The 25,157-nt window shown below is 42.8% G+C and overlaps 1 protein-coding gene across 4 annotated transcripts in view; it reads right to left on the bottom strand.

Annotated features, from left to right (window-relative positions):
• The window catches only part of CKAP5 (cytoskeleton associated protein 5), a 99,424-nt gene extending 81,580 nt beyond the window's left edge, over nt 1–17,844 (bottom strand). The window contains exon 1 of one of the 4 annotated variants that reach the window (XM_007999933.3): nt 17,759–17,844. The gene's annotated coding sequence lies outside the window, so the exon portion shown is untranslated. Of the gene's footprint in view, nt 1–3,332; nt 3,424–17,631 lie in introns of those variants that run through there. The other 3 variants (XM_037999411.2, XM_037999409.2, XM_037999410.2) reach the window with 3 other exon arrangements.
• Nucleotides 17,845–25,157: the final 7,313 nt, after the last annotated feature.

Raw genomic sequence — 25,157 nt, 5'->3', positions numbered from 1 at the left:
GCCTCCAGGTTCAAGTGATTCTTTCGCTTTAGTCTCCCCAGTAGCTGGGACTACAGGTGCGTGTCACCATGCCCAACTAATTTTTCACTTTTTTGTAGAGATGGGGTCTCACTATGTTGCCAAGCTGGCCAATTTTTCAATATTAAAAATAACATAGAAGAGGTCCCCCTTAATTCTCCATCCCTAGTTTTGGCCTGACACAAAATACGTTTTCTTTTTTTTTTTTTTTGAGACAGAGTTTCGCTCTTTTTGCCCAGGCTGGAGTGCAATGGCGCATCTCGGCTCACCGCAACCTCCGCCTTCCGGGTTCAAGCGATTCTCCTGCCTCAGCCTCCCGAGTAGCTGGGATTACAGGCATGTGCCACCACCCCGGCTAATTTTGTATTTTTAGTAGAGACGGGGTTTCTCCATGTGGGTCAGGCTGGTCTTGAACTCCCAACCTCAGGTGATCCACCTGCCTCGGCCTCCCAAAGTGCCGGGATTACAAGCGTGAGCCACCGCACCTGGCAAAATACGTACTCAATAAATATTTGTTTACTGAATATATACTCTGATATTATCTATTCCGAATCAGGCACTGTGCAAAGTACTTTTTAAACATGCTAATTCACTTTGTACTAACATGAACTACATGAAAGAAATATATTCTCATTTTACACTAGATTCATAAAGATCAAGTAACCTGCGAAAACAACAAAACTGGTAAGCAATGAAATTAAACTAAGATGCAGTCTATGCTTCTTCCTTTACACTTCTTCCCTCCCATCGCAAAGAAGAAAATATCCCAGAGAAAGATGGAATTGTAAAAGTTTATTAGGATATGTGGAACTTTCACTAAGACTTTTCTTCAAAATCCCTAGGATTGCCATGAAACAGCAGCAGCGTAATTTAAAGGAGTCGAGAGAATCTGCAGGAACTCAAATACAGCAATGATGGGAGACAGAATAGTTTAACAGTCTGGAAAACTGTATGGCATTATCAGATACACATGCCCTACAACCCAGCAACTCTATTCCTAGGTGTATAGCCTAGAAACTGATGCAAATTACACCAGAAAACCTATATAGTGATAGAGCAATGTTGTTCGTATAGTCAAAAGCTGGAAACAGTTCACATGTTCATCAAAATGTGCTTTTCAAACTCAGGACCAGTCTTCCCCCACCACCCCCACCAACTGAATACTGGATGTCTGTAAAATACAATAAAAATTATTATATCTGTGCATTTTTTTAGGTTGAATGCCAAATGGTCTAGCTGCTGTGTAAAACCATTTGGAAGTTTCTCAAAAAATTAGAGTATCATATAGGGATGAGCAGACTGATCTGGATTTTATAAACAGATATAAGAAGCCAAGTTTTTGGTACACAATAGAGTTTGATGCCTAAAGAGCAAATAAAATTGCCAAAAAAGAGAAGCATTAATAAGATTAATTTGAACTATATATAATGCTTGCTGTGGTTTATCTGATCTAGTCCCTACTAAAGACACATATTCAGAAATTTCAATTATTCAGAGCTCTCAGATTTTTATCCCAGTCTGAAACAGAGGCAAAGACAAGGAGGCCAGCTGAAATAAGTATGTTTTACAGAAATATTATAATCATATACCGCTGATCTAAAAATGTCTACCTAAGAGCTCAAATACCATATAGTCCATGTTATCGCTGAAAAGGTTTAGGTGTAATTGTTTATTTGTAGACTAGAAGTTAAGAAACGTTTTCAAGGTTATACATGAAGGCAGAACTTAGAATAAATTCCAAATTGTCTGATTTTTCAGTTTAGTGTTCAAATAAATAACAAATTTCCTATTAAATATGCACTATATCCCATCATAAAAGGGACCCCAAAATCTGTGCATTTTCTCATTAACCAACCAATTAAAAGTAAGGGACAGAGAGATTAAGTCATGAGTAATATTAGAGCTGGGCCTAGAACCTATGTCTCCTACTTCTCAGTCTATCTCTCTTCCCTACAACCCATGGGCCCAAATGTGGTGTCTTTTTAGTTTAAATTCCTGTATTTTGACAATCTATAAGAGTAATTACAGAGCTACTGTACAGATTATTTTCTCTTCTACTTAGAAAAAAACCACTGGCAGTACGACTATTTTATGGCAAATTCGCAAGCTCTTGACCTACAAAAGCTCTTCACTATCATAATACAAGAGATCTGAATTTGATTACCATTCCTGGACTCTCACTTCTGGCTAAGGAGATGCTATTGCAGAAGCACAGAATTATGTGAACAGAAGTTTGAGAAAAACTTCTGCCGCATCAAAAAGCAACCTATTTGAATGACCACTGAGTGTGATGATAGGCTCATAAAAAAAAAAAATTGTTTTAAAAAAAAAAAAAGCAGTGCATACACATGCCCAGAAATCTACTCAAACCATGTCTAGGAAGGACAACTGGATTAAAGAAACATAACAACTATGTAACTGTCATAGAAAACTTAAGATTTTTATTACTTAACCAAAATCTGACAAAATCCCATCTCTGAGTAGCAGGTGGCAAAAATGACAAGACTTTCCCTCAAATTAAAAAAACCTCACTGTCTCCAGGTATTTCCCATTAACAAGGACAAGTGTTATCCTCTTGCTGGAGTATTCTGCATTACCAGGCGGCCAGAAATCTGAACTGTTTTCTAGCAGATTATCTCAAACTTTGGTGTGTTTGCTTTCCTAATCTTGGGATGGTGGTGTCCCACAGATTCCTTTAGAGACAGAGAGGGGTAAAGAGCTGTCTCTTTCACACGGTGCTGTTCGTATCAGGAGGAAAAAAGGTTAACTGGACTCTTCCTAAGAGATGATCACTGTCAACATATCCAAAAGGGGTATGGGATACCACCAATACAGGCCTCTGGAGAGACAGAAAGCTAAACCTGCTGTGAATTAGGACAACGTGGAGTTGCTGCTCGACTGTACCAAGGTAGATGAAAACCTAATGCTTACTCATCCCAAAGCTACCAAGGTCTTCAAATACCGGGGTAAGGATCGAAGGCCCAGAGCAAGAGATTCAGCTCCACCCATTCAGCTCAAATGGGTTATACTCTGGTAAAAGCAAACCTCTCCTCACCCCAAGTAAGAACCAGGCGGGGGCAAAGCCAGGTCGTGGGCACTGCTCACTCACTGCATACCCAAACAAGCACCCTACGGCTGCTGTCACCACCCAGAAGTAGAGCAGATGCCCTGGCTTTAGCTCACTGCAGCCGGCATTGTTTATGCTCTTTCGCCGTCTTAGCCTCTGATAGGCCAGGAAAGTCCCCAGTACTGTCCACCAGGACTTGCAGCACGGTCTCGGAATGCTTGCCCCTTGCCCGTGGTTTGACACTTACGCTCCCCGGGCAGGGAGAGGTCAGGGGACCTAAGGTCTGAGCAGGATCAGCAGGAATACCCGGCAGGCTGTGGCGGCGGCGGCGGCAGCAGCAGCATTGGTGCTGCGGACCGCTGGGAAACGCCTCCTCCGAGGGCGGGGCCCAGAGCGCCACTGCCAGAGTGCCCGCCCCACCCTCAGTTCCTCTCTTCGCACACACCGAAAGCTTAAAGGGGCCGCAGTGTATCTTCGCCCAGAGGTTTGCAGGGCTCAGGCGATGCTTCCAGGTCATAGGCTTTCCAAGGCAAGAGGCAAATGATGGACCAACTAGGAAGACTACTGCGGTTCGGTGGACCTCTTTTTTTTGGTGGTATTACACATAATATTCCAGAAACAAAGGAGATGACCAGTTCCCACTATCACAATCCTAATCCCTCCTCCAAGGGTGAAAAAAATTACTGCAGCTAACAGCCAAAGCATCAAGGTAAATACATAGCCCCTCATTATATGTAAGCTGCTTACTTCATTAAACTCCTTTGGACTCGAGCAGTTCTTCAAATTGCAACTCAAAGGCCCGGAAAAGAACCTAGAATGCTTCACCTCACCTTTTCACGGAATTCCTTCCTTACAAAACTGGAGGAGGAATCCTGGACAATGATACAAGATGAGCAGGAAGGTAACAGAAGGTAAAATAGAAAAATACCAGCCTGGACAACAAAGTGAGACCCCTCTCTACAAATAAAAAATTAGCTGGGCATGGTGGTACAAGCCTGTAGTCCCAGCTACTGCGGAGGCTGAGGTGGGAGGATCCCGAGCCCAGGACTAGGCTGCAGTGAGCCAGACTGCACCACAACACTCCACCCTGAACAACCGAGTGAAACCTTACCTCTACAAAAGAAAAAAAAGAAAAATAACCTTCCCCTTCTTGTGTGTAAATATGATCTTTCAAAAATTGCCCTAAAAGTCAATGTAAATAAATGTACGAGTCTATGTAAGTAATCTTGCATGCCAATACAACTGTAATGTGCAGTCACCTAATTTAATATGAGGAGTTCTTAAGAAAATTGTAGTAGAAACAGCATTAATATTTCAAGGAGTTAAGTCCTAGTCTCTGAGATCTCCAAAGGTTAGCAACTAATTTTTTCTTTTTGGAGGAAGAGTTTGTCCTGAATCCTAGTTTACAAGGTTTGACTGCATTTTGTGTCTCCCATCATACCAACAGGAAAGATATGCGCTTTTTAAGTCCGTATTACTCTACCTAATTTAGATGAATCAACACACCTCCTTAAAGCCTTAGGCCATCATCAGATCAGTACAGGAATCAATGTAGTAAGCTTAAAGATCATTTGTAAGAAACCCAATTTCTCCTATCCCCAACAGGAGTAAAGCAGAAATTTAAGAATCCAAAGAACAGTAATGAAGATTGCTCCACCAGAGAACAGACTCAGGTGACTCTTATTCTGAAGGTTTTAGAGAACCCTAAGTTAAAGTTGCCAAGTACCATTTCCTTACTTGGGTGGGGGCGGGGCAGATAAATAAATAAAGTTGCCAAGTAAAAAACTGATTCAGATTAAAATAGTCTGATTTTTGAACTGCCAAGACAATCTCATTCTAAAATGCATTTAACTGTAAAGAATACCTCTGAATTAGGTAATTAAGATCTTCCTTCATTATATTCCCATCAAGCTTAACGCTATTCTGAGAGTAATGGTTTGCAGATCAGCCTTTCTCATCAGATTGTGAGTGCCTCAAGGGCAAGGGCTGGAATGTATCTTAATTATCTTTTTCTCCCAATGTGTGATACAAAATAAGTACCCAACAAATATTTACCACAAGAGGTATGACCAACATTTTCTGTTAGGTAGCATTCTAGTGACACAGGACTTCAGTTAACCGCAATAAACATAATACAATGAGTGTATGTGTACATGCACACACAAATGGATAATACCCTGTGCTGTGCTTATGAGTGAATTAAACATTTTAAAAATTAGAGAAAAAAAATCTATTAACAGTCACAAAAAAAGCCAAATACTGTATGATCCCACTTTTATGAGGTATGCAAATTCATAAATTCATAGAACCAGAAAGTAGAATGGTAGTAACCAAAGATAGGGTGGGGGTGTGCCTCAGTAGGGGGATAGGAGAAATATTTAGATACAGAGTTTCACATTAGCAAGATGAGAAAGTTCTGGAGATCTGTTTCATAACAACCTGAATATACTTAACACTATTGAACTGTACACTTAAAAATGGTTAAGATGGTAAATTTTACACTATTGTTTTTATACCATACATAAAAAATGAGACATTCATCTATACAAAAATTGCTTTGCAAATATTTAAAGAAAACAAAAGATGATATGGAAGACAGAAGTAACTATATAAATACAGTTGACCCTTTAATAACATGGATTTGAACCGCACAGGTTGACTCGCATGTGAATTTTTTTCTGCCCGTCACCCCTAATTCAGCAGGACCAACCCCTCCTCTTCCTCAGCCTATTCAACATGAGGATGATGACAAGGATGAAGACCTTTATGATGATCCACTTCCATTTAATGAATAGTAAATATATTTTCTATTTACTGGGCAATAAAGTGAAACCCTGTCTCTAAAAATAAAAATAAAAAATTATCTGGGCATGGTGGCGCACGCCTGTTAGTCCCAGCTACTCGGGAGGCTAAGGTGGAAGGACTGCCTGAGCCCAGGAAGAGTGAGTCAAGAGGGCACCACAGCACTCCACCCTGAACAATGAAGTGAGAAAAAATATTTTTTCTTCCTTCTGATTTTCTTAACATCTTCTTTTCTCTAGCTTACTTTACTGTAAAAATACAATATGTAATACATATAACATACAAAATATGTGTTAAACAACTGTTTATGTTATCAATAAGGCTTTTGGTCAACAGTAGGCTATTAGTAAAGTTTTGGGGGAATCTAAAGTTATATGTGAAGTTCCCACTGCACAGGGGGATCCCTAACCTTGGCATTGCTCAAGGGTCAAATGTGCCAATGTGGAAGAAATCCATTAAGTTTTAAGAAGAAATTTGCAAGACAGTATATGAAGTCTAATTCCTTTTTTGCATGTGTGTGTGTATATATATGTGTGTGTGTGTGTGTATATATATATGTCTCACATACACATTTACATATGCATTTGTGTAAGCTAATAATGACCCCCCAAAGAGATCAAGTTGTAATCCCTGGAACTTGTAAATGTTACTTTATTTGGAAAAAGGGTCTTTGCAGATGTGATTAAATTAAGGATCTTGAGATGGGGGGATTACCCTGGATTATCTGGGTGGGTCATAAAGGCAATCACATATATCATTATGGGCAAGACAGAAGGAGATCTGACACAATGGAGAAAGTGATATGAAGAGGGATCGGAGAAAGTGATATGAAGAGGGATCAGAGAAAGATTAGAACAGAGCAGAGTAAGATGGCCACAGGCCTAGGAGTGCCAGCAGCCACCAGAAGCTGGAAGAGGTAAGGAACCAATTCTTTCCTAGGGCCTCTGGAGGGAGTGTGGTCCCGCTGACTGACACCTTGATGTAGGTCCATAAGACTCATTTTGGATTTCTGGCCTCCATACTTTGAGAGAACAAATCCTGTTGTTTTAAGCCACCAAGTTTGTGGTCATTTGTTACAGCAGCCATAGAAAACTAGGACAACATTGTACATGTTTGAATGCACATAAACATTTTCTGGAAGGATCTGTAGAAAATTGTTAACCATGGCTACTTCTGAGAGTGTGTCTAAGGGTTAAGCAAAGAAATGTTTTGAAAAAACTTTTACTTTTAACTTTAATACCCATCCATGCCTTCTGATTTTTAATAATGAGCTTCAGCATCTTTTATAATAATTTTATATTTTTTATATTATTAAATTATTTTCATTTACTTTTTCTTTATTTAACTCCCACTTAGATGATAAATAATGTTTTTAAAAGCTTTAAAACTTTAAAATTCCCACTTAGAGCCTTGAAGCTGGATCATCTGCCTATATTCATCCCATAGGCTACACTTCACTTTCACTCTTAACATTTTTCTTGTGTGCATATCTCCTTTGAAAGAAGGAACTCAGTCTTATTCATTATCCCAGCATTGAGCATAGTGCTTTGTACTCTAGTGTAAAATTTCTAAAATGGCACCATTTCATCAAGTCACAGAAGTCTTTTTGTTTTTTGAGACAGGGTATTGCTCCATTGCCTAGGCTGGAGTATGGTGGTGCAATCACTGCTCACTCTAGTCTCAACCTCCCAGCCTCAAGTGAGCCTCCTGTCTCAGCCTCCTGAGTAGCTAGGACTACTGGGGCATGTACCACCACATCTGTCTAATTTTTAAATTTTTTTGTAGAGACAGGTTCTCACTATGTGGCCCAGGCTGGTCTCGAAGTCCCAGGCTCAAGCAATCCTCCTGCCTCAGCCTCCCAAAGAGTTGATATTACAGGCATGAACCACCCAGCCAGAAGTCTTAAATATACAATAATTGTATCTTTTTTTTTTTGAGACAGGGTCTTGCTTTGTTACTGAGGCTAGCATGCAGTAGCACGAACACGGCTCACTGCAGCCTCGACTTCCTGGGCTCTGGCAATCCTTCTGCCTCAGCACCTCACATGGCTGGGACCACAGGTATGTGCCATCATGCCCAGCTAACTTTCTTTTTTTTTTTTTTTTTTTTTTTGAGGCGGAGTCTCGCTCTGTCGCCCAGGCTGGAGTGCAGTGGCCGGATCTCAGCTCACTGCAAGCTCCGCCTCCCGGGTTTACGCCATTCTCCTGCCTCAGCCTCCCGAGTAGCTGGGACTACAGGCACCCGCCACCTCACCCGGCTAGTTTTTTGTATTTCTTAGTAGAGATAGGGTTTCACAGTGTTAGCCAGGATGGTCTCGAGCTCCTGACCTCGTGATCCGCCCGTCTCGGCCTCCCAAAGTGCTGGGATTACAGGCTTGAGCCACCGCGCCCGGCCTAACTTTCTTACTTTTTGTAGAGATGGGGTCTCACCATCTTGCCCAGGCTGGTTTTGAACTCCTGGACTCAAGTGAACTGCCTGCCTCAGCCTCCCAAAGTGCTGGGATTACAGGCGTGAGCCACCACGCCTGGTCTTATAAAGAAAATTTTGTAGGCCGGGCGTGGTGGCTCACGCCTGTAATCCCAGCACTTTGGGAGGCCGAGATGGGCGGATCACAAGGTTAGGAGATCAAGACCATCCTGGCTAATTCGATGAAACCCCGTCTCTACTAAAAAATACAAAACACTAGCCGGGCGTGGTGGCGGGCGCCTGTAGTCCCAGCTACTCGGGAGGCTGAGGCAGGAGAATGGTGTAAACCCGGGAGGCGGAGCTTGCAGTGAGCTGAGATGTGGCCACTGTACTCCAGCCTGGGCGACAGAGCGAGACTCCGTCTCAAAAAAAAAAAAAAAAGAAAATTTTGTAGAATGTGTATTTCAAATGTGTTGAGAAAACAAGATATATTTAATAAAATTCCGAAGTAAACCCTTTTCAAAGTGAAAAGAAATCACTCAGTAATATTATTTTGAAATTTTCCAAGATTTTTGCCACTGTTTTCCTAGTTACTTTTTTATTATAAGATCCACTAAAGAGGGTAATTTCATTTTTAGAATCTTTCACTTTGGCAAAGCCATGGCAGTAGAACAGTTGCTTGAAGGAAATCTTACTGCAGAAAGCTCTACTCTAGATTAAATTTAGTGTAAACCTGGAGTCATGTTGAGCTCTGGAGGTAGACAGATTGAGTTGTAAACCTTGCTCTGCCACAAACCAGCTGATCCTCAGTTTTATCAATCATCATAACAATACTATCTTCACGTTGCTCCCTATTTAAGACACACTTCTTGAGCTTATATTATGTGCCAGGCACTATCCTAAGCACTTCACATGTATTTACTCATTTAATCCTTAAAACCCTTAAGTTGATATTATTATCCCTATTTAATAATAAGGCAATTGAGGCAAAGAGGGTAACTTGCCTAACATGACTCAACTAATCATTGTTGTAAAGATTAAATGTCATACATGTTGGCCGGGCGAGGTGGCTCAAGCCTGTAATGCCAGCACTTTGGGAGGCCGAGGTTGGCGGATCACGAGGTCAGGAGATGGAGACCATCCTGGCTAACACAGTGAAACCCCGTCTCTACTAAAAATATGAAAAAAAAATTAGCCAGGTGTGGTGGCAGGCGCCTGTAGTCCCAGTTACTCGGGAGGCTGAGGCAGGAGAATGGTGTGAACCTGGGAGGCGGAGCTTGCAGTGAGCAGAGATCACGCCACTGCACTCCAGCCTGGGCGACAGAGTGAGACTCCATCTCAAAAAAAAAAAAAGAATTTCAAATAAATTAGGTAGGTACTCCACCCTAAGATCAAGGAACTCCCCATTCCTTAAGTGTGGGCTACAAACAGTGACTTCCCTTCAAAGAATACAGTATAGAAAAGGAGGAAAAAAAAGTAAATTCACACTGTAGAAACCTCACAAACACTATTTCAGGTCAATATGAACAGTCAAGGTCAATACTAACAGTCATAAATCATGTTGATAGCATGTACCCTTGATATGATGTGATGAAATGGCACTTTAACTCTGTGGTCTTCCTTCCTAAAACCCATAACTCCAGTCTAATGAGAAAAACATCAGATAAATTCCAGTAAAAGGACATCTTAAAATGTATTTGACTAGTACCTCTCAAAACAGATTAAATTTTTTTTTAATTCAGATCTATAATTTTTCTAGCTTTCTTAGTTGAAGCCTTTCTGAACTAGTCTAAAATAAAGTTAATTTTGAGACTAATTGAGACTGTTGAGATACTGCTTACACCCAAAGACACAGGAACAAACCTGGTGCAGCGGCCCACACCAGTAATCCCAGCACTTTGGGAGGCTGGAGCGAGAGGATTGTTTGAGGCCAGGAGTTCAAGACCAGCTTAGGCAACATACTGAGACTATGTCTCCACAAAAAGAAAAAATTGAGGGCCGGACACGGTGGCTCATGCCTGTAATCCCAGCACTTTAGCACTTTGGGAGGCGGAGGCAGGCAGATCACTTTAGTCCAAGAGTTCAAGACCATCCTGGGCAACACAGTGATACCTTGCCTCTACCAAAAAAAAAAAAAAAAAAATTAGCTGGGCGTGATGGCACTCGCCTGTAGTCCCAGTCACTAGAGGCTGAGGTGAGAGGATCCCTTGAGCCTGGGGGGCGAAGGCTGCAGTAAGCAGAGATGGGGCCACCACACTCCAGCCTGGGAGACAGAGTGAAACCCCATCTCAAAAAAAAAAAAAAAAAAATAGCTGAGCCACCCTTGCCACAGTATTTTTTTTTTTAGAATATAAAAATAAAAATAAAAAAATAAAATAAAGACACAGAAACACAGCCAACTGGTTAGTCAGATACTGTTTTGGCCACTTTGTCGTACAAAGAAGATGATGTCAGTTTTGGCCAATTTTGTTCAACAAATATTTTTGACCACCTAGTTTGTTGCAGGCATTGTTGAGCCACTGAGGTAACCTCGCAGGAAAAAAAAAAAAATCTATGCTGTGCTTTCATTTCTACGAGAAAATCTAACAATATATAGACAAACAATAAACAATTACATAACAACATATGCCATGAAGTAAATAAGGAAAAGTGAAGTAAAAGTGACCAAGAGGGCTCCTCTAATTAAGAGCTCAGAAAAGTATCTCTTTAAGGAAATGACATTTAAGTTGAGGCCTGAGAGTGCCAGTAATATAGGCTGGGGGTAGGGGTAGAGTAAAGTGGGAAGTTCCAGAACAGAATGCAAAGACAGAAAAGAATAAGCATAATGTGTTGGAGTTACATACATCAAGTAGGTAGAGTAACTGCCCTGATAGAAACGACCTAAGTAATGCATTCTAAACTCCAGAGGCAAGAATAGGAAAATCATTTAAAAACCTTAAAACTCTCCAACATTAACTACCAAGAATCCATCAATCCTAATTAGATTAAGAACTCAATTTTTATGCATCCCTTTAGCTACCTCCTGCCACCACTGTCACTGTTGTCCATCTCCCATATGGTAAATGCTATTCTGCATTGCCCCATCTTCCCTCTAAAAACTATCATGCTGGTCATTCATATTTCATTGCATCTCTGGTAGAAGTACTTTTTTAAAGGGGCTGGGGGAATTCTACCCAGAAATTGCTCTTGCATTCTCCTACAGATCCCTACTCCACATAGTACAACCATAGGTTAAGAGCAAAGGCCCTAGAGATAGACTAACCTGGGTTCAAATTCAGGTTTCATCACTTAGTTCTATGATTTTGAGCAAGTTGCACAGCCTTTTAAAGACTCAGTTTCCTCATCTGTAAAACATTGTGAGGATAAAAAAAGATAAAATATAGCTGGGCATGGTAGCTCATGCTTGTAATCCCAGCACTTTGGGAGGGTGAGGAGGGCAGATTGCTTAAGCCTAAGAGTTTGAGACCAGCCTGGGTAACATGGCAAAACCCTGTCTCTACAAAAAATACAAAAATTAGCTGGATGTAGTGGCATGTGCCTGTAGTCCCAGCTACTCGGGAGGCTGAGGTGGGAGGATCGATTGAGCCCAGGTTGAGGCTACAGTGAGCCATGCTTACACCACTACACTCCAGCCTGGGTGACAGAGCGAGACCCTGTCTCAAAAAATAAATAAATAAAATAAAATAAAATGTGGAACCCAGTAGGCATTCAATACATGTTAGCTACTGCTCGTAAAATTATTTGGGCATGTATTTTATTCAAGGACCAGAGCTAAGCCCAGAGGGATTACAGAAACTATAATTTGCTACAGTAAATTGTTTGAGAGATAAAACTGTCAAACTCCCTTAGGTCAGGGCCTTTGTCTTTTTCTGGTTCACCAGTGTATTCCCTGAATCTAGAACAATGTGTAACAGACATTAAGCATCAATCTCAATATCTGTTCAATGAATGAATAAGACCCCATTAAGAAGCATAAGAGAGCCTGGCTTTACCTTAACATATTCATTCCTGTCAACATTTTTAACACTTATCCTAAGGCATTGTTAAAGATGTTTATTATTTTTAATTGCTTACCAAAAACCTAAACAGTGTTCATAATATTAAGGTACTCAAATTTATTGCAATTAAAACTTTGCTGCTGGAGCAGCTGAGAGCTGAAAACATTGCGGTCCCTGGAGCATAGTGTGCCCAGAGAGGGCATGGAAGCTCCATGCCTCTTCCCCTATACCTCACCCTATATAGCTCTTTGTATCCTTTACAATATCCTTTATAATAAACTGGCTGGAAAACGTGTTTTCCTGAGTTCTGTGAACAGCTCTAGCAAATTAATCAAACCCAAGGCGGGGGTTGGGGGATTGTAGGAATGCCCATTTATATAGTCAGTCTACAGAAGCACAGGTTAAAAAAAAAAAAAACCTGGGGCTTGAGATTGGCATCTGAGTGGGGGGCAGTCTTGTGGGACTAAACCCTCAACCTGTGGCATCTGACACTACCTCCAGATAGAGAGTGTCAGAATTGGCCAGACACGGTGGCTCATGCCTGTAATCCCAACACTTTGGGAGGCTGAGGTGGGCGGATCACTCAAGGCCAGGGGTTCAAGACCAGCCTGGCCAAAATGGAGAAACCCCGTCTCTACTAAAAATACAAAAAATTAGATGGGCGTGGGGGTGGGTTCTTGTAATCCCAGCTACTCAGGAGGCTGAGGCAGGAGAATCGCTTGAACCCGGGAGACAGAGGTTGCAGTGAGCCAAGATCGCGCCACTGCACTCCAGCGTGGGCGACACAGCGACTCTGTCTCAATTAAAAAAAAAAAAAAAAGTCAGAATTGAACTGAATTAGAGGACACACAGCTGGTGTCCACTGCTGAAGAACTACTTGCTTGGTATGTGGGGAAAAAAAATCCCACACATCTGAGGTCACAGAAGTTTTCTGTATTGTGAGAGTATAAGATAAACTTATTAAAGTTTCTTATTCTATATTCTCAGAATTGGTGTCAGAACTGGGATTTGCTAGAATGACTTTGGCTCACAGACACATATGGTTTGGGAAGAAAAAGGATAAAAGGATAGGGATGAAGAACTTTGATTCCTAGGTGGCCAAGTGGTCACCTATGGCAAGGAGCCGAAGTTGTGCTGCCATCAATTACTCAAGGTAAAAATTATCCATGGAATCTAGACATGGATCCAATTGCCTGGGAGTTGGTTCACAGGATGCACAAGGAAATGCAAACTAATATTAAAAAAGTGAAATGTTGGCTGGGCACGGTGGCTCACACCTGTAATCCCAGCACTTTGGGAGGCCGAGGCAGGTGGATCACAATGTCAGGAGATCGAGACCATCTGGCTAACATGGTGAAACCCCATCTCTACTAAAAATACAAAAAATTAGCAGGACGTGGTGACTCACATCTGTAATCCCAGCTACTTGGGAGGCTGAGGCAGGACAATCGCTTGAGCCTGGGGGGCAGAGGTTGCAGTGAGCTGAGATCATGCCACTGCACTCCAGCCCTGGAGACAGAGTAAGACTTCGTCTCAAAAAAAGAAAAAAAAAGAAAAAAGAAAAAAAGTGAAATGTTAAATCCCTTGGTTATTGTTATCTGTAAGAGCTAAAATGAAATTAAAAGAGAGTGGTGGGTTGGACCTTCCTGCTAGACCAAGCTCAGACTTCAGTGAGTGTGAGAGCTTAGGCCTCACACTAGCCTCAAAGCTGCCCCCAAGGGAAAAATTTATGCCAGGACCACAGAAAGTGCTTCTAAGACCTCTGGTAACAAAGAAGGTGGTCTGCGAAAACCAAAGAACTATAGAAACCAGGGGGTACAATGTGAAGAAATTGTTTCATTTTGTACATTAGTATCACAAGCTCCCTGAAGGGGACAGTCTGATTCCACCTATAAATGCCAAGTGGAACACCCCAGATCCAGATAAGGCCACAGATATGCTTCATATGCAAGCCATGAAACTGGCTTTATGATGACTAGGACATTTGCCCTCTGAATATGCCCACTAGCCAGTCACGGTAAATGCTGTGGCTAAGGGGGACCCCTTAATGTGGATAACCTTACTGTTGCAAAATCAAAAGACAGTTCAAGAAGCCTTATCAAATGTGCTGTCTCAATTTCCTCTCGTGGGTCTTACAGATGCTAATAAAACTATTAAGTTAAGAGAATAGTGAGACAGAGGACAAATGGATTCATCCTGGAAGGTGGAAATTTTTAAATGGTTATTAAGAAATAAGGTAGCAGGGTGTGGTGGCTCATGCCTATAATCCCAGCACTCTGGGAGGCCAAGACGGGATGATCACTTGAGCCCACGAGTTCAAGACTAGCCTGGGTGCCAAAGGAAGACCCTGCTGGTGTCCCAACATTAAGGGGTTCCAAACAAGTTTGCTATATTTACCCTAGTTTGCAGAAATTATAAGTCAGGAGGCAGATTACAATGAGAAATCTGATCTGAAATTGTGGAGGCAATAGGTAGATGAGTCAAGATAAAGACTGACAAATGGGCAAGAGTCTCTTGGCTCAACCACCTGCTGGGTACCCAAGCCTTCTGTATACAAGTAGGTAAAATGGTCAGGGAGTGGCAAAGAGAAATTCCTGGGGCTCCTTCATATGGAAGGCCTTCATATGGAAGGCCCCAGGCACAGTGGTACCAAGAGCCATTGGTGAAGCCCCGAAGAGGGCTACAACTAGATTCAGAGAAGGCCAGGCATAGTGGTTCACACCTATAATCCCAGCATTTTGGGAGGCCGAGACAAAAGAATCCCTTGAGCCTAGGAGTTTGAAACCAGCTTGGGCAACAAGGCAAAAACTCCATCGCTACAAAAATTTGCCAGGCATGGTGATGCACATCTGTAGTCCCAGCTACTGGAAGGCTGAGATGGGAGGATCATCTGAGCCCTGGAGGTCGAGGCTGCAGTGAGTCATAATCGCAGCACTGTGCTCCAGCCAGGGCAAAAGAGTGAGATCTGATCACAAAAAAAAATTTAAAAAAAATTTTAAAAAACTTAAAAAATTGAGAGAACACAAAGATATAAGTGTTGACAGAACTATGAAAGTTGGAAGCTGTGTCTCCTATACATAAATGTTTTAAGGAAATGGATATTATGTCTGGCTAGGGAACACTTCCCCTACCTGGTATTGTAAAAACAAAACCTGTTGATGAAGTCCTAATAGAAGCTCCAGTTAGAAAAGTTAGGGTTAGCCAGGTGTGGTGGCTCACACCTGTAATCCCAGCACTTTGGGAAGCTGAGGCGGGTGGATTACTTGAGGTCAGGAGTTCGAGACCAGCCTGGCCAACATAGTGAAACCCTGTTTCTATTAAAAATACAAAAAATTAGCTGGACATTGTGGCACACACAAGTAGTCCCAGCTACTTGGGAGGCGGAGGTGGGAGAATCGCTTGAACCCAGGAGGCAGAGGTTGCAGTGAGCCGAGATCGCACCACTGCACTCCAGCCTGGGCAAAAGAGCAAGACTCTGTCACAAAAAAAATAAAAATAAAAAATGAAAGAAAAGAAAAGTGAGGGTTGATGGAATTAAGATAAAAGTTTACAGGAGAGTTGGTATATTCAAACACACTTCATGTGAGAGCATAAGAGCTCTACACCCTTCTCCCATACCTACTAGCCCTGTGCCTCTCTTCATCTGTATGATTTGTAGCATCCTTTACGATAAACTATAAAAGTAAAAAACAAACAAAAAAACACTAAAAAAAAAAAAAAAAAAAGGTGCTGTTAAAACTGAACTGTCGGTTGTAGAAGACTGCGATGGAATTACCACACACCACTGTTCAAAATTCAAAACTAATCAAGACTTTAAAGTAATGGAGAATAAAGTAAAAGGCATGTTAATTGTTATGGAATACCTTTGCTTGCCATTGCCTCAGTGAACAGCCTTTAAATTTTTTTTTTTTTTTTGAGACAGAGTCTCGCTCTGTCACCCAGGCTGGAGTGCAATGGCTGGATCTCAGCTCACTGCAACCTCTGCCTCCCAGGTTCAAATGATCCTCTTGCCTCAGCCTCCCAAGTAGCTGAGATTACAGGTGCCTGCCACCACGCCCAGCCATTTTTTGTATTTTTAGTAGAGAGAGAGAGAGAGACGGGTTTTCACCATGTTGGCCCAACTGGTCTCGAACTCCTGACCTGGTGATCCGCCCGCCTCAGCCTCCCAAAATGCTGGGATTACAGGCGTGAGCCGCGGCGCCCAGCCTAAAATCTTATTTAAAAAAAATTTTACATGAGTTTACCAACTAGATATAACTTATGGTAGCAAAATAAATTGATTTCACATGTATCTATATCATTAAATTTTATAAAAACATTACAGTTTGTCCGGTCACTTCAGAGAAGTCAAAAGTCTTTACAATTTCTTAAAGTTTCAAAAGATTCTTAATTTATTGGCTCTTTAGGTCAAAAGAAGGACTTCTCAGGGTGATGAAAATGGAGGAAGGAGGAGCTCACCTTTCTAAAAATGAGTTTTCAATTACTATAATTATGCATAAGAAAGGCAGCATTTCTGGGCCAAGATTTGATGCCTTGGTCCCATGAGAATTAAATTAGAGCCATGCATAAATTTGGGGCGAGTTCTGCAAAAACCACTTCAACCTCTATTGATACTGAATGAAAAACTCATTGTTAAGATTCATCAACACGAATATATTTTCTAACACACATTAGCCACTCTGGCAACATCCCTTCCATCATTTTCTATCCAAGAAACAGAACGGAATGCATTTCAATCCTGCCCAACAATGACCACGATTACAAGTGGGGGGAGAGCTCAAAAGTAAGAATCTAGTTCACCGAGCCCCGATCTAAAAGTAGCAGGCCCAGCCCACATTGCTGGCTATTGTATTGGTTCCCCCACACCTCCAGGGCTGGAAGGACACCTGAACGCTCCCGACACCTTGAGAGAGAGAAAGCCAAACGTTAAGGGCGGGGTGGTGGATGATCGGAATCGTTCACATCGCAGCAAGACGGGAGGGACACAGGTGTGCGGCCAGGCCCCGCTGCCGCTGTCCTTGCCACGCTCCGAGGCGACAAGGCCCTTCGCAACCACCACAGCCCTAGTAGACGCTTACTTATTCATTCGCTTGACAATTACGCGAGGGGCACTCCAGCAGGGCCGGCTCTCGGGGCCCCCGCCCCAGTCCCGGTACACCGCTGCCGCCAGGCGCGGCCCTGCGCCGCCCGCGCCCCCCAGACGCTACCACCCGTGCCCCGCTGCGGCGCGCTGTGGCCACCCGGAGCCCACCCCCGGCCTCCGCAGCACACCAGCGCCCACGCCCCCCGCCCTGCCCGCCGCAGGTCCCCCGGCCTCCGCCCCGCTTGACCGCCTCAGACCTGCCGGCTTAGTGGGGCAAAGGAGGCGCGCGTCTGGAGGCCCCCAGCAGCCCGGGATCCAGGGGCTCCTCTGAGCGCGCGATGGCTGCACTCGAGGGCCTCGCGGGTGGGGCCACGGACCACTCACCTCAGCCGGGTCAGAACCAAGGGGCCTGCTCTAAGCCGTTTGAAACCGCTTGGGCCGCCGCACACCCCGCAGTGTCCTCGTTCTTTATTGGTCCTCGACAGACCGCCCATCGGCCTTTTATTGGTCCATTTGAAAGGCCTGTGGGCACGCGCCGCCCGCAGCCTTAAAGGGGCCGCGAGCCACTGTGTTTCCCTGTGGACCAGACGCTGCCTACACGGGTGGGGACGCTGGTCGCTGCCGGGGGCAAGCTGCCGACGACTCCAGAAAGAAGGGCGAAAGGCGTGTGTAGACCTAGGCATCCCTGGCCGTCAGCATGTTTGCTTTATTTAATTACAGATGTTCAAGCTGCTGTCAACACCTGGCAATTTTTTTGGTCATTATTCATTCCCCAGAGATTGACTGTAAGCTAAGTGCTGTGAGGGAAACCAGAGGCAGCTGAAAGTAACAGCGAATGAAGCCAGGACGCTGGATTCTGACTTCGGACCTGTTCTGAGTAAATCACTTTTCTCAGTAAATCTTCTGGAGTTGTTTCCTTATCTGTAAAATGGGATAACGATGTTTCCCTTACAATTTAATGGGAGGAGTTAATATAACTAATAGAATGTCTTGAGAAAAGCCTTTGTGAACTGTAACGCATTGTGCAAATGCTGAATACTCCCTTATAAAAATGAGAGGCTGGGTTAGCGTGATCTCCAGAATTCTAGCTTAGCTCTACATTCAGTGTTTCTGTGAATGAGTTCAGGTCCTTACTTCCAAGGAATTTGTAATCTACAATGGTTAGAGGAATATAACATACAGAGTAGTCACTAAAATTCAAAGCAGTGTAATAACTGTATAAATGAAAAGCTATAAATGCTTAGACACAGGAGAAATTTGATGGGGGAGGATCTGTGAGGAAGGTGAATTTTTAATCTAGGATTTAAAGAATGTAGATTCTCAACAGGCTAAAAGATGGCGAGGCGATGGATAAAAGTAAATGAAACAATTACATGTTTTTTAATTGTCAAGTTGGCAGAGATGAAAAAGTTCAACAACCTTTGGTTGGTCAAGATTTGGAAAAACAGGCCGGATGCAATGGCTTGTGCCTGTAATCCTAGCACTTTGGGAGGCCAAGGCAGGAAGATTGCTTGAGGCCAGGGGTTCAAGACCAACCTGGGCAACATAGCAAGACCCCGTCTCTGTTTTTAAAAATAAAAAATAAAAAGATTTGGAAAAACAGACACTCAGAGTCACTATTGGCAAGAGTATAGTTGGTACAAACCTTTAGGAGAACAATTTGGCAGTAACTAAAATGTACATAATCTAGTTCTGGCCCAGTAATGCCACTATGAGGAATTTATCCTACAGATCTGTGCAAGTATGCAACGAAAAGTGTACAAGGATGTTTACTGCAGTGCTGCTTTTTTTTTTTTTTGAGACAGAGCCTCACTCTGATGCCCAGGCTGGAGTACAATGGTGCGATCTTGGCTTACTTCAACCTCCACCTCCTGGGTTCAAGCGATTCTACTGCCTCAGCCTTCCGAGTAGCTGGGACTACAGGCGCATGCCATCATGCCTGGCTAATTTTTTGTAGTTTTAGTAGAGAGGGGTTGCGCCGTGTTAGCCAGGCTGATCTTGATCTGCTGACCTTGTGATCTGCCCACCTTGGCCTCCCAAAATGCTGGGATTACAGGCGTAAGCCACTCTGCAGGGCTTTTTTTTTTTTTTTTTTTTGACAGAGTCTCGCTCTTGTCGCCCAGGCCATAGTGCAATGGCATGATCTCGGCTCACTGCAACCTCCACTTCCTGGGTTCAAGCGATTCTCCTGCCTCAGCCTCCCAAGTAGCTGGGATTACAGGCACCTGCCAACATGCCCGGCTAATTTTTTTTTTTTTTTTTTTTTTTGTATTTTTAATAGAGGTGGGGTTTCACCATTTTGGTCAGGCTGGTCTCAAACTCCTGACTTCAGGTGATCTGCCTGCCTCAGCCTCCCAAAGTGCCGAGATTACAGGCGTGAGCCACTGTGCCTGGCCCTTTTTTTGTTTTGTTTTGAGATGAAGTCTTGCTCTCTCACCCAGGCTGGTGTGCAGTGGCACCATCTCAGCTCACTGCAACCTCCACCTCCCAGGATCAAGCAATTCTCCTATCTCAGCCTCCCAAGTTGCTGTGATTACAGGCATGCACCCCCAAGCCCAGCTGATTTTTCGTATTTTTGGTAGAGACAGGGTTTCACCATGTTGGCCAGGCTCGTCTTGAACTGCTGACCTCAAGTGATCCACCCGCCTCAGCCTCCCAAAGTGCTAGGATTATAACTGTGAGCCACTGTGCCTGGCCAGCACTGCTTAAGATTAAAAAAAAAAAATTCTGGAGGCCAGGCACGGCGGCTCATGCCTATAATCCCAGTGCTTTGGGAGGCTGAGGTGGAGGATTGCTGAAGTATGAGAGGTCGAGGCTGCAGTGAGCTATGATCATGCCACTGTACTCCAGACTGCGTGACAGAATGAGACCCTGTCTCTAAACAAAAAATAAATAAATAATCTGGAAATTACATGTTCATCAACAGGGAACCTTTTATGTAAATTATGATATATCCATTCAATAGAACACTATGCAACTGTTAAAAAGAATGTGGTTAATCTATGTGCTGGAACAGAAACACGCATAAATTTTACTAATTGAAAAAAAGGCAAGTTGCAGAACTTGTGGAATGATTTTTTTATATATGGTTATAAATGTATGTGTGTTTGAGGGCATGCCTGAAAATGGTTAGAACATTCCTGGAATTATAAGAAACTTAATAGGAGTGGGACTCGGGAGGGAAATGAATTTTTACCATTGACGTGGTGTGTTTCTTTTTTCTTTCATAGAAGAAGCAGAGAGTAGTGGAGAAAGTGTGAGTCAGGGCACAGTAACAAGAAAGTGCGTCGTATGTATAGGACTGAACATATGGGGTTGATTTTAGGGCTGAAATTATGTTGGGAAGTAGTGGAACACAAGATTGACACAGAAGGTTAGGAACAATTCTTTTTTTTTTTTTGAGACAGAGTCTCACTCTGTTGCCCAGGCTGGAGTATAGTGGCGTGATCTCAGCTCCCTGCAACCTCCACCTCCCGGGTTCAAGCAGTTCTCCTGTCTCAGCCTCCCAAATAGTTGGGACTATAGGCGCAAGCCACAGTGCCGGGCTAATTTTTTTGTATTTTAGTACAAAAAAGTACAATAAGGTGAGACAGGGTTTCACCTTATCGCCCAGGCTGGTCGCAAACTCCTAAGATCAGGCAATCTGCCCGCCTCAGCCTCCCAAAGTGCTGGGATTACTGATGTGAGCCACCGCGCCCGGCCAGGAACCATTCCTAAAGGATCTTGAATCCCAGGGTATGGAATTGGTACTTTATTAAGTAGATAATGGGGGGCTATTAAAGTTCCTGAGCAAGAGAGTGGCAAAATCAGAGTTGTACTTTAGGAAAATTAATTAGCTTGGTTGTCTAAAATGGTTTAGAGTTGGGAACCCAGCTAGGAGTCTCATATGAGGTGTTAGCAGTGCAGAGGATGAGAGCAGATTCAAGAAAGAATGAAAGATTTGGCAACTGACTAGATTAGGTACAAAGGCAAGGGTGGGTCCCATTTAGGAAGGTGAGTCAAAGAGAATTCCAGGATTTGATTGCCCAATGGAAGTAGGAAGTCAGGAGAAGCCAGTCTCAAGGGGAAGGTGAGGCATTTAAATTGCAACCTGTTTACTTTTAGGTACCAATGACGCATTCTAATGGAATCGTCTGAGTAGGCTTAGAAAATACACGATGGAAGCTGGAAGAATAGATGCAGAATCAATGATATAGATTTGGGAATCACATTGATAGAGTGAATGAGACCACAGATGGGGGGATTGGAGAGAGTGAAAGGATGGATAATGAGGACAGATCCACATATAGGAGAAGAAGAAAGGAATGAAAGCAATACAGTCATGGTAACCTTGGAGAAATTGGTGAGGATATACAGAAATAGTTTTCTTTAGTCATTGGTCGTTGGCATATTTACTTTATTTAAATATTACCAGAAATAAACTGAAGATTACATTTAAGGAGAGGGTGTGATGGTAATCCGGAATTGGCTTAATAAAGGATGTGTGTGCAGTCTGGGTCCTGGAGAGTTTTACAACAAGATGGCAAAATCCCTTTTTGTCTTGGATGACTTGGATGCAGCCCTATTTTAAGATGAGCATTAGATGTCTGATTTTACTCATTTATGCATTCAACAAATATTTATCAGCACCTAATATGTGGTGGGACACTTCTAGGCACTGCAATGATCAGTAGACAAAATAGACTTCCCAAAACTTCCTCCCCTTGTGGTGCTCACACTATAGTGAGGAAACATTGACAATCAATACATAATTAAATTATATAGTATGTTATTAGACAATATGTCCAGTGGGAAAAGAAAAAGAATAAAACTGGGTAAAGGGATAGGGAAATGGGTTGGAAAGACTGTAATTTTATTTTTCAACCTGTATTTTAGAATCGAGGGTACATATGCAGATTTGTGATAAAGGTATATTGCGTGATGCTGAGGTTTGGGGTATGATTGAACCTAAGTAGTGAGCATAGTACCTAACAGTAGTTTATGAGTCCTTGCTTGCAGGGGCCCATCCCAGAGACCTTGACCCAACAACGGATGAATAACGTACACTAACACAGATATTCTGCCTGTCAGTCCAGCTAAGGGTCTGGGCCCCTCACAGACACCAAGGAAGGTTCTGTAAAGAGTAGCAGCCATCCTGATCAGCCAGTGAAGCTTGCATTTATTCAGTATAGATTAAATGACAAAGGTCTTCAAAAGTCTTGAGTAAACACCACTAGAGGGTAATTGACCTGTAATTGCCGACACCCCCACCCCACCACGATTATGCACCCACAGTTGATCAAAGATTGGTCTTAAGACCACATAAGTAAACAAGCTATTTAGATAAACTACACTACTTTCCTTTATATCTACTCTAAGCTGTTTATTCAAGGTAAGGATCAGGCTGCTTTCAGCCATAACCCTATCCTGAGACTTTTGCAAAACCTTCCAGCCTTCCAAGAAGATTTGTGTCTATATTTTATAACTTCATCTTAAAATTTTTCCCACCATCCTGACTGAACTCCCACACTTGCTCCTCTCCTACTCTCCCATCTCTACTAGTCCCAAATGTCTATCGTTCCCTTCTTTGTGTCCATGTGTACCCAATGTTTAGCTCCTATTTCTAAGTGAGAACATGCAATGTTTGGTTATCTGTTAGTTTGTTTAGGATAATGGCCTCCAGCTGCATCCAGGCTGCTACAAAGGACATTATTTCATTCTTTTTTTTGGCTGCATAGTATTACATGGTATATGTACCACATTTTCTTTAATCCACCATTGATGGGCACAAGGGTTGAGTCCATGTTTTTGCTATTGTGAATAGTGCTACAATGACATATGGGTACATGTGTCCTTTTGGTAGAATGATTTATTTTCCTTTGAGTATATACCCACTAATAGGATTACTGGGTCGAATGGTAGTTCAACTCTTAGTTCTTTGAAAAATCTCCAAACTGCTTTCCACAGTGGCTGAATTAATTTACATTCCCACCACAGTGTACAAGTGTTCACTTTCCTCTGCAGCCTTTCTAGCATCTATTAATTTTTTACTTTTTAACAAAAGCCACTCTGACTGGTTTGAGGTGGTATCTCATGGTTTTGATTTGCATTTCTTTGATGATTACTGATGATGAGCATTTCTTCATATGTTTATTGGTCACTTGTATCTCTTTTGAACGTGTTTGTTCATGTCCTTTGCCCACTATTTATTTATTTATTTATTTATTTATTTATTTATTTAGAGACAGAGGCTCATTCTGTCTCCCAGGCTATACTGCAGTGGCGCAATCTCAGCTTACTGCAAACTGTGCCTCCTGGGTTCAAGCGATTCTCCTGCCTCAGCCTCCCAAGTAGTTGGGATTACAGGCACCCACCACCGTGCTTGGCTAATTTTTGTATTTTTAGTAGAGATGGGGTTTTGCCATGTTTGTCAGGCTGGTCTCGAACTCCTGACCTCAGGTGATCCGCCCACCTCGGCCTCCCAAAATGCTAGGATTACAGGCATGAGCCACTGCACCTGGCTTGCCCACCTTTTAATGAGGTTGTTTTTCACTTGTTGATTTAAGTTCTTTATAGATTCTGGATATTAGACCTTTGTTGGATGCATAGCTTGCAAATATTTTCTTCCATTCCGTGGCCTATTACTCCCTTGATAGTTTCTCTTGCTGTGCAGAAGCGCTTGACTTTTAGTAGGTCCCATTTATCCATTTATCAATTTTTGTTTTTGTTGCAATTGTTTTGAGGACTTAGCCATAGGGTAGGTTTCACTGAGATTACATTCACTGAGATTGCCAAAGCTGATATTGAGAAGGGTATTTCGTAGGTTTTCTAGGATTTTTATATTTCAAGGGAAAGGCTGTTTTTTTGTTTGTTTTTTGTTTTTTTTTTTTTGTCTGTTTGTTTTTTAGATAGGGTCTTGCTCTGTCACCCAGGCTGGAGTGCAATGGCAGGATCTCAGCTCAACTGCAGCCTTGACCTCCTGGGCTCAAGTGATTGTCCCACTTCAGCCTCCCGAGTAGCTGTAGCATGCATGAAACCTCCTATTTTTTTTTTTTTTTTTTTTTTTTCTGTAGAGACAGGATCTCATGTTACCCAGGATGGTCTCAAACCTCAAACCCATGGACTCAAGCAATTCTCCTGCATCAGCCTCTCAAAGTGCTGGGATTACAGGCGTTAGCCCTCGACCCTGGCCCAGGGGCTCACGCCTGTAATCCCAGCACTTTGGGAGGCTGAGGCAGGTGGATCACCTGAGGTCAGGAGTTTGAGACTAGCCTGGCCAACATGGTGAAACCCGTCTCTATTAAAAATACAAAAATTAGCCGGGCATGGTGGCAGATGCCTATAATCCCAGCTGCTCAGGAGGCTGAGGCAGGATAATCTCTTGAACCCGGGAGGCGGAGGGTGCAGTGAGCCGAGATCGTGCCATTGCACTCCAGCATGGGTGACAGAGCATTACTCCATCTCAAAAAAAAAAAAAAAAAAATATATATATATATATATATATATATGAAAGGGCAGTCAGGGTAGGTTTCACTGAGATTACATTTGAGCAAAGACTTAAAGAAGGTGAAGGAGTTAGCCATGAGTATATCTAGGAAGAAGTGCCAGCAAGGGCCAACAGCTGTGCAAAGGCCTTATGTTTTTGAGGAAGACGGAAGCTAGTGTCACTGGCCCAGAGTAGGATGCAGTAAGGGGGTAGTAGGAGATGAAATCTTTTAACAGTTGGGGGTGAGGAGTGGCAGATCCCACAGGGCCTTGTAGAAATCTTACACAGTACCTTGCCCATAGTAGGTATTCAATAAAT

This window comes from Chlorocebus sabaeus, chromosome 1 (genome assembly GCF_047675955.1).
Source record: "Chlorocebus sabaeus isolate Y175 chromosome 1, mChlSab1.0.hap1, whole genome shotgun sequence".
Taxonomy (NCBI): Eukaryota; Metazoa; Chordata; class Mammalia; order Primates; family Cercopithecidae; genus Chlorocebus; species Chlorocebus sabaeus.
This window is presented reverse-complemented; position numbering and strand designations above follow the sequence as displayed.